General features: G+C 42.1%; 1 long non-coding RNA gene across 4 annotated transcripts; it reads left to right on the forward strand.

Annotated features, from left to right (window-relative positions):
- The first annotated feature begins 266 nt into the window (after positions 1 to 266).
- LOC136452794 (uncharacterized) lies at positions 267 to 5,955 on the forward strand. 4 transcript variants are annotated; one of them, XR_010758908.1, is made up of 10 exons: positions 267 to 526; positions 600 to 857; positions 1,258 to 1,342; positions 1,465 to 1,596; positions 2,308 to 2,377; positions 2,773 to 3,485; positions 3,575 to 4,259; positions 4,337 to 4,545; positions 4,814 to 5,056; positions 5,127 to 5,955. It is a non-coding gene; the product is annotated as an uncharacterized lncRNA (long non-coding RNA). The 4 variants fall into 4 exon arrangements; XR_010758907.1 differs by having other exon boundaries at positions 1,258 to 1,346; positions 1,465 to 1,578; positions 5,127 to 5,954; XR_010758906.1 differs by having other exon boundaries at positions 1,465 to 1,578; positions 2,770 to 3,485; positions 5,127 to 5,954.
- Positions 5,956 to 10,229: the final 4,274 nt, after the last annotated feature.

Below are 10,229 nucleotides of genomic sequence, written 5' to 3' on the forward strand. Positions count from 1 at the left end.
GATTTCTATAACTTTGCTAGTGATGACTTTTTCATTTAAATTCATTTAGTATCTAAAAATACTATCCCAAAAATTATTTATTATCAAAAGAAAAGAAAAAAATACAACTTGGGCCAATACCTCCCACAGGCCCAGCTACGGCCTCAGTTGCCATCAGCCGTCCATCTCTCGATCCGACAGTTGAGATCCATGGGTTTCCTCTCAAACCCTAGCTTCTCTGTCTTATCTCTCTCCTACCTTATCCTACATTCCTACCGAGCCACACACTGAGGGAGGCCGTAGCACGCGTGGTGGCTCTCGCAGAGGCCGTGCGACCATGGCCCTCGTGGCGGGTCTTGGCCATGCCCGTACCGCTGGGAGCTGTAGGCGGCGCACCCAGAGGCCACAGCAGCAGGCCTACAGATGAGGAGGCCTCCAATCGCAGTGCGCATGCGCCGCTCGCTCTTCCTCCTCCTCTGCCGCTGCTGCCTCACCGCCTGGTCGTCGCCGCTAGCCGTGCGCACACTCCCGCTGTGCACCGACGGGAGTGAGCACCTACCCCTTCCGCTAGATTCTCTCCCTCTTCCCGCATGCGTGTTCTCATTCGCTTGTTTTTGTAGGGGCGCCGGTACTGCTGAACAGGACGCTGGGCTTCTGCTCCGCTTACAGCACGGGAAGCAGAAGTAGAAGCAGCTCATGCTCCTCGGCTATCCACTCGGTGGTGAGGATGCTATGGATCCTAGATCCATGACATGGTGAGGCAGTCCTCCAGCGCTCTAGTCGGTAGGGGATGGTCTGCATCAACCTCAAAGCCAAGCAGTGTCCTTCCAGCTCCAAGCACCACATCCCTTTGCCTGCCTGCGATTCTTGCTTGGGAGGTAACTTTCAGTAGTCTGCGTAATCATTTTGTCTGTTGCCAAATGCAGATTTTTTTTCTGACAAGATGCCAAATGCAGTTGAAGCCCCCCATGGCAGGAACGGTAGTACGACACTATATGTTTGATGAAATGCATCTGACACATGATGTTTCTATTTGCCAAAATATGAAATGTTTGATCTCTAAAAAATATGTTTTAGATCATTATCACATTGCTTATCTTTAAAGGTTGATACATGTTTGACATGAGTATATGAGTTTTTTGTTATCTAACGAGCCATGCATATTATGGTGAAACTTCATCACAGTATACAAATGTTTGCGAAGCATCTATGATGTATTGATCTTGCTCCTCATCCTGTTTGCCCTATCTGATGCAAGTGTGAATGGATATCTGACAGACATCCCGGCAACTCTCCTAGGAGGCCACATAGGCACATGCAAGCTCTCCCTGATTAGATCAATGCTGCAAGCGACATCTGCCAGGCAAGTTGCTTGTCGTTCTTAATTATTGCCATCTCTTGATAGATTGGTCTTGTTTTGTTAACTATTGCTAAACCTGAGTTTGGTGGTATAGTGTTGTTGATAGTGTTAGCCTTGCATTTCAGCAACCTGCAAGACCTTTTGTGGAGTAGTCGGTCCATACAATTATTTTGTAGCAGCTGAAGAGACCATTACTGCTAAAGACAGGAAGGATTGTAGTAGATGACAGTTGCTACAAGGTTGCCAAGCTTATCTTGGTATTTTTTACTGCTCTAAATCAGTATACGTGACCCATATTACTTATAACCTAATTGTACTAAAGCGAAATGGACACTATGTAATTTTCTATCCATTAATACGGTTTATATTTTGTTGCTTTTGTTTTCAACTACATTTTTCAGTGGCACTATAAATGTTGTCAGCCTTGGAACTGTGGGAAACTTTCTTAAAAACAATGCATTATCTTTGTGCTGACCGAGATGCACAAATGTCATGTTCTTTATAGAAAAGAAATCAGAGGAGAATATGTTTGATTGAGTGGGCTGTGGTGTAGTGGTATGAACTTTAAAAATTGCATTCCATTATCTTATTATTACTAAGCTGGCATGATTATCATCCAGCAACCTGCTAACAGCACAAGCAGCCACATTTTTAGTGTTGATGGAGTACCTCAAAACAAATTAATTGTGCCAACTCAAGTTCGACCTATTTTTAGTGAATGTAGTGTTGAACACGGAACCGTCATGCATTTTTAGTGAACTAGAAAGTGCAAGCCATGATATATCTCTCATTAATCTGCTGCTTTACTCTACCCTAGAATCAGTACTGATAACTCAATTTGCTACCTAAAAATGGTCCTAATTTTCTTGTCAGTAATCTTACAAAGTTCTTGTGCAGTAAACTTTCTTATCAGTTTACTACTTACAATAAGTCCTCATGCTTGTCATATCTCTTTGATCATTGAGCAGGATGACTAATAAGTTGTCAGGAAAGTTTCTTTGAGGGCATCATTAAAATCAAGCCTATGAAGAAAAGAAGGTAGACTATGAATCATATCCCCTTCCCTGTTGCAACTTTATGGTTACAATACAAGCTTTTTTATGAAACATGTCCTTACTTACTGTATTGAACCTGGACTTGGTTATTTTTATTTCTCTGAACTCCAAGTTATCTAAGTGCTTATGTGCATTGGCTGCTATTAACTATTCTCTAACTGAACCTGTACATGATAATTGATAAGTAATAGATGATTGGGTTTGTTGCTCTATAATACTTAGCCATTTTAAATTTGGACAATGAAATTGTTTTCCACCAGTTCATAAGTAATAGATGATTCAGTTTGTTGCTCTATAATACTTAGTGATTTTAAATTTGGTTGAGTAATAGCTATGTCCACATCTAATAGAATTCACATTTTCCTTCATCTAAAGCAGGAATAGTTGGAAGCACAGATTCTTGCTCAACATGCCTCACTTGAAGCAAACCAAGCAAGCATCTATTTGTATGTTTGAACTTGTGTGATGAAACTTGGAACTAGTGTGATGTTTGAACTTGCAAGCAATTATGTCTTCTGCTTTATGCTCTGGAATGTGTGGATGATGGCTTGGCTGATATGTATGAGCTATGATGAGAATGCTGGAAACATCTGTGACATTTGTCATTGAATTAATACATATGGCAATGCCACATTCATCACAATGTAAATGTCACAAAATCTAGCCAATCGTCACAATAAGTTGTCTAAATCAGGGTTCCTAGGATACAATTTGTGACGATTGGCGTATTAGGTGACAAGTTGACCAACCAATATGTGACAGTTACAGTCGTCATTAAATGACAGTAATATATGACAACAAAACAAAACCATCACAGAAGGTCATCACATTTTGTGACGGTTTTTCATATTATCGTCACAAGGTACAATTTGTGATGATCGTTATATGAGGACTGGCATGACGCTGCCTTTTCATCATAAGATTCTTTTTATGACAAATCCTGTATTTACCATGACATTTTTAGTTTGTCATATAAACCTAGATTTTTTGTAGTGTTTCCTGCTAAGAGCTGGCATAGATGTCATCTCTTTTTAGGTTCGTCGTGGGTTGCCCACGTTCAACTCAGCGGCCTTAACTGCATTGGTTGACAGGTATTATCTTCAACCATTGCCTCCATTCGTACACATTTGTTCATGCGCTTGCCTTTCTGACATGTAATCTTGCTTTATCTAAAATGTAGGTGGCGGCTGGAGACTCACAACTTTCACTTGCCTTTCGGAGAGATGACAGTCATGCTCTAGGATTGTTAGAAGATGCTAGGTTTAAGGATTCATGGGAACGCAGTGACTGGGCTATGCAGGTCAGAAGGTTGGAGAGCATGAGTAGAGGCCTTCCTTGGGCGTGAGGTTGGTGAGCAAGGGGCTCGCACTTCTAGAGTTCTAATCTCCTGGCTCCGACAAGAGTTCACACAGTGCCCTGAGGAGGCAGACGATGAGACAATTGGGTACTACTGCAGGGTGAGGATCCTACACCTATTTGCCTATGTTCTCTTCCTCGACACAATGGGGGACACTGCGTCGTGGATGTGGATCCACTACCTCACTGACTCGGACCAGGCGAGTCAATACAACTGGGGCTCTGCAGTGTTGGCTTTTCTCTACCGGTAGTTTTGTGAGGCGTGTCGTCGAACTTTGTCCTCAGCCTCACTTGGTGGATGCATGTACCTACTCTAGTTGTGGATGTGGGCTCATCTACCAGTTGGCCATCCCGAGATTCTGTCTCATCATGACTGGTTCCCAGGTTAGCCTCCATGTCGACAGTCGACATGGGCGTACCTTTGGGACCAGGTTAGAGTTCCGCACATGAGGTTACAGCGGGCATACATTGAGTTCATGAATGAGCTAGACTAGCTCACGTCCTCTAGTGTAAGTAAATTTTATTTCCCATGCTAGTTTGAAATGGTTTAATATAGCATCTTACATCTTGTTTCGACATATTGCAGGTGTCATGGGAGACTTACGATGGAGAGAGGGCACTTCCTTTTCGGTTGAGCAACATGTGTGGGTGAGACTATGACTTTTATAGGATGAGGTGCCCTCTAATCTGCTTCTATGATGTCGAGTTCCACCTACCAGATAGAGTTGCACGCTAATTTAGAGTGAGATAGCTTTGGCCAACGTCTCCGTTCTCGACTGGCATTGACTTACACAAGTAAGTGTTATGCTATTTCAATTGTCCAATTATAGTCCATTTCCATTAGTTCCTATATAAGATGAAGTAATGAAGACGTACGTGCAATTTTAATATGGTCACATGTATATGGATTGAGATGAATGTGCATGTATGGAATGTATATATTCATGTCATATTTTTGCTTGGCTTGCATCGAAAAACAAAGGAAACTCTGCTGAAATTTTCTGCACAAATTTGTATTACTTTGTATAAAAACTTCACTAACAATGGCGTACGTGACGTGCAGGTGGGATCATCACAATGGGAGTTGTTGGACGCCAACATGGACAAGAACAATGAGCCACACACGAACCGTGAGTACAGGCGCTACCAAGCTTTGTACCAAGGTGCGACACATTGCAGGCTGAGGCTACAATGGACAGAAGATGACTACGCTGACATCGAGTCCTCCGACGATGAAGACACGGGATACGACCAAACTACTCGTGTAGGAAGGCATGTGGAGGCAGGACCAATCTTGGACAGAGTGGTAAGTTAATTGCCTTTTTTTCTATGTTCAGTTGCATACCAATACAATCTTACTGAGAACTTTGTTGCAGGGCAACACCCTCAAATGCTCAGTTGAAGACATTGAGAGCTTTCATCTGAGAGTCAGGGACGACGACACGCATAGCTTCCTAGATGTAAGATTCTAAAAATTCTTTCAAGTATAATATTAATACGTTAAATTCTTTCAGTTAACATGATTTTGTACAACAGAGACTGTCACGTTGAAAGGTCCTTGTTTGGTTTTGGTAATTGAGTGACAACCCTAGGTGGACTAATTGTGTTTATGTGAGATACACAGATGATTAGTCCACAGGTACATGTGTGTGAGCAACATATGCCATGGAGGTGGAAATGGCTCAGAGATGTTGCAAAGCTCACACATGTGATGATGAAGGAGCTCATTGCATATGAGACATGACATTGAGTCATGTAATCAAGGTGGAGAAGATCAAGATAAGACTTGGCTTGATGGACTAGTTGCAAGCGTGAAGGGCAAGTTGGAGGCTTTGGAGCGATGGACCGTGTGGTGGTGAAGCTTGAGCAAAGACTTGGCACCGATGGAACGATACAACGGTGAAGAGCAAGTGAGGTCAAGATCGATGAACTAATAAGGTCACATGATGATATGAAGTGGATCATATCATTGTTGATCATGTTGGTGCATGTGTTGCATCGACATTGAAGGAGATGGAATGGAATGCGCAAGACAATGGTATAACCTATAGTGCATTTCATTTCACTGATCATAGGTGTATAGAGAAGTTTATGACCGAGTTTAGGATAGATGGCCGTACTATCAAGAGGGGCAAACTTGTTTGCATATCGATCATCTAGTGCCACTTGAGCGATCTAACTTTGCGATGTTGCTAGGATCGAGTGGCGTGGTAAATTGAGTGACTAATCCTTTGAAAAATGTTTGTGAAAATGCTAACACACTTGCACTTGGTGGTGTACACTTGGTGGTGTTGGCACGTTTGCAAAGGAGAAGAAGTTGGAGTTATTGTGGATCAACTTAGAGAAGAGAAAAAGGGTTTTCGGTGTACTCTGAACTATAGGATGGTCCTTGGATTGAAATACTATTTTGATCCATTGTGATTTGGATCAATTATGCATGTGGTATATGTAGACCTCTGAGTAAGCTTTCCAAAATGTCCAAGATCATTAGAATCAGAGTTCAGAGCTAAGGGTTATAGCCGTTTTAGCGTTGAAAGGTTTGTGACCAGACTCTATGACCCGCGCATCCGGTTAGCACCTGCGAGTCCAGTCATAGAGCTCGGTCAGTGTTTTTAACACGTCCAGGAGCGATCGGACACATGGAGAGTCCGGTCAGTGATGACCTAACGCGTTCGGTCATCAAAAGAGCTCTCCGGAACCTCTCTAGAAGTGACCAGACACTGATAGAGTCGAGTCCAGTTATAGGATAAAGGTGAGTCCGGTCAATTGTGCAGAAATGCGTTGGTAACCAGACTTGGCCTCGGCATGTCCGGTCATTGGACCTAGGTGCGTCTGATCAAGAGTATGCGCATGGGGGAGCTAGCCGTTGAAGCCCAATGGTTGGCTTCGAAAGGAGGGGACGTGTGGCTTTATCCTAGCGACCGGACTCTGTGACCTGCACGTTTGGTCGTTATGACCTGTGAGTCCGATCAGTTCGAAAAGTGCCCAGTGAAGGGGTACAACAGCTCTATTTTCTTGGAGGCTATAAAACCAAGCATTGGCCAGCATTATATTGGTTGCTGAGCACACTATAGCCTTGGTGGCTTTATGTGGTAGTGCTTAGGAGCCCTCTAACTCACTTGAGCTTGATAGTGTTCATCCAATCGAGTGAGTGAGCGATTCTAGTGTGATTACATCATGAGGTTGCATCAAGTGGCACTAGGTGGTCATCTTGCAAGCCGGTGGTGCTTGTTACTCTCGAAGGTTGCCATCTCCTAGATGGCTTGGTGGTGGTCTCTGTCGAAGCCCACAAGAAACTTGTGCGGTGCTCCAGAGAAGAGCTTTGTGAAGGGCATTGTGCTCGCCCCGTGGGAGCCACGAAGAACAACTCTAGTAGAGCGAGACTGTGGCAGAACCTCCTAAATTATAGGGCCCACATGCACCTGTCATTGTCCAATGACCCCTGACGACTATGCATATGTTCCCGGTAACTTAAGAAGCCTGTCGGGTGTCCTCGGGAAACCCGAATCATCCACAATTTCTTCCGAGTAGGATCCATTACAGAGTCATTGCAGTATTACAATAGTTTATTCATTAGTTTACATCAGAGTAAAATAGCGGAAGTCTTACATTAACTTAGTTACAAAACAGTTGTTCAAAGCTTACAAACCAAGTACGATTATTATTACAAACCATAGTAGTGGAGTAGCATTAGTAACATAAAACAAAACACACAATTATAGTGCCCTGCCCAATGACCACACATTTACTTGTCATCTTCGATTTGAACAACCGTCATGCAGCATGGTCCAAAGCAGACCCGCTCATGAGGCTCACCTGCAACAAGGGTTAAAGAACCCTGAGTACAAAAGTAGTCAACAAGACTTAATCGACATAAAAAATAGAGAAGACCCAGGAATGTAGGCTCAGGGATTCAAGGTAAGGCTTTAGCAAGAATCAAAGTTCTTTTGCGTAAAAGCTCTCTAACAAGATTATTTCTTTCAACATTTAAATCTTCATAAAAATCATATATAAATCTGACATGATCCATATTGAGATCATGAACTTCATATCAAACTCTTTCTCAACTCTTACTCAAGTTGCATTTGTTAACTACGATGATGAACAGTGAGTTGAGTCTCCATAACCGAGGAGCAACGACGATTTGAACCAATTATAATCCAGCTGGGGATTCCCAACCACACGACATATGCAGGTCCCTGACCTATATATATCAACCTACCCTTAGATCCTCTAAAACAAGAACGGGTCTGCGCCACCCGAGAGCACAATACTCCACCAATCCAGCCCATTGCCACGTGGGCACACGCTACTCTCGCCATCTCTCCACTCCCAGTGCGCGAGTAGCCATTCTCGTAATAGAATAGCCGAGTTAAGGCTTACCGGAGTATGTGGCCAGTACTACAAGTCTCACCTCATGCAATTCAACAACGGACGGTTCTTAATTGACACAGGCAGAAAGAACCTGCTCACAAGACATTCATGTCTTGTGGCTCTCCTACACCGAGTCCACCCGGGCTAGATTTATTACTCCACATGATTATATCTCATGATAACATAAATAACCAAATGTATCCAAAAATCCATTTATATCTCGCAAGTAACAGGTAATCACCCGACTTTTATCGGTCTAAGCATGGCTAAGCATAATTAGGCATTCTTGAATTAAAGCTGGTAACAAGGTTGATATAGAAAAACAAGGTTGATAATGCACCAATTAGGTTTCCACTCAACTCCTAATCACTTAATGCAACATTTAAAAACAAAAGCAATATAATTTGTAAAACACAAGGTAGGTTTAAATGCATTCGGGGCTTGCCTTGATTGTCAAAATAGTCAGGTTCCAGAGACGTTCCACAGATATCAAACCCGACCTCAACAGGTGGGTTGACTTCCTCAACAACTTGGTTGACTACCAAGTTCTCACTTTCGTTTACTACACGTAGTATCAATGCCATGTTTAATATGATGCGAGATATAAAACATGATGCTTGACTATGGATGCAAAAGTTAATAACTTGAATATAACTTTCCTTTACGGTATAGTTACAAACTAACAACTAACTAAACCTTCTCTAGGGTTTACTTAGATTAACACTAATGACCTTAGTGGGGTATACAAATTAACATTTCTTAAACACAACTTGATTATAAACTCAAACACTTACTTAAAGTGCCAAGGATCATTTTATGCTAATGACCCAAGGTCATCACTCAATCCCAAATTCGAACAAAACCTAAGTCATTAAGGTTTAATATTTGTTTTAATTAATTAATTCAAAATTATGAAATAAATCAACTTTTTCCAAATGAGCTCCAAATTTTTGTGAAGGGTCATCACATGATAACTAAGTGTAAAAACAATTTTCATAATTTTTGGATAATTATTTAAGCCTAGAAAAATCATGGAATCCCATTTATTAATTAAATTGAGCAATTTTTATCACATTCAAAATGTACTGAAAAGTAATATTTAATATTTTTCCTAAATAGTTCACATCTCAGAGAGGTCACACAAAAAATTTCATATTTTTTAAAGCTCTATTTATTTCTACACAAAATAAAAAATCATAGCACTATTTAACCATTTCTGCGGTGTCCTGCCGAGACGGCGACGGCGATCTACGACTTTGCCGGCAATACTAAGGTCTTCGGCGTACTCAGCACCTCCTAACGGACGTAACCGAGCACCTAACTAAATCAACAACACTCCACAACACTAGCAGCGACGCGCGCAGCGGCACGACGGAGCAAAACTTGTTGGCGTTCCGCGGTCCCGTGGCTACGGCGTGTTAGAGGTAAAATAGATCACACATGCATGATCAGTGGCTCACCCCGAAGCTGATGCACGCGAGAACAACGGCTAAGGTGAGGCAGAGCTAGGTCGTCGACGTTGGAGACGATAGCGGCGGCGTGAACTCACGGTGAAGCTCCGTTCTGAGGAAAGCAACTGACCAAATGATCAATGATCAAGCTCATGAACATCACGAGAGAATGAAGATCAAGAAACAGCAAAAGATGAAGCAAGAAGCTCACTGTGGCAGAACCGCCTAATCTAATGCCTCACAGGAGTGCTTGTCTTCCATTAGACACTAAGCACTCAGGGGAGAACACTAGATTACTCGGTTCCGTCGGGCACACCCCAAGGGAGAACCCAAAAATCCACATTTTTGCCATCAGGATCACAAATGAGAGAATAAAGCTTACATCATTCGTAACCATTTCTTACATCACTTTTAATACAACATCAGAGTATAATATTTATTAATATAACAGCGAAATGAAATCATGTTATCAGAGTTATAAACAATTTAATTGAACAGCGGAATAGAAACATGTGAACAGAGTTACAGCGGAAATAAACATCTATTAATGACATGATGAAGTATTGATATAGATAGACTACGGCAACAGATTATGAAACTTTCATTTATAAAAGTATTTGGTGAGAGTTATAAATAACAACTACGATCGCAGCG

This window comes from Miscanthus floridulus, chromosome 5 (genome assembly GCF_019320115.1).
Source record: "Miscanthus floridulus cultivar M001 chromosome 5, ASM1932011v1, whole genome shotgun sequence".
In the NCBI taxonomy this organism is placed as follows: Eukaryota; Viridiplantae; Streptophyta; class Magnoliopsida; order Poales; family Poaceae; genus Miscanthus; species Miscanthus floridulus.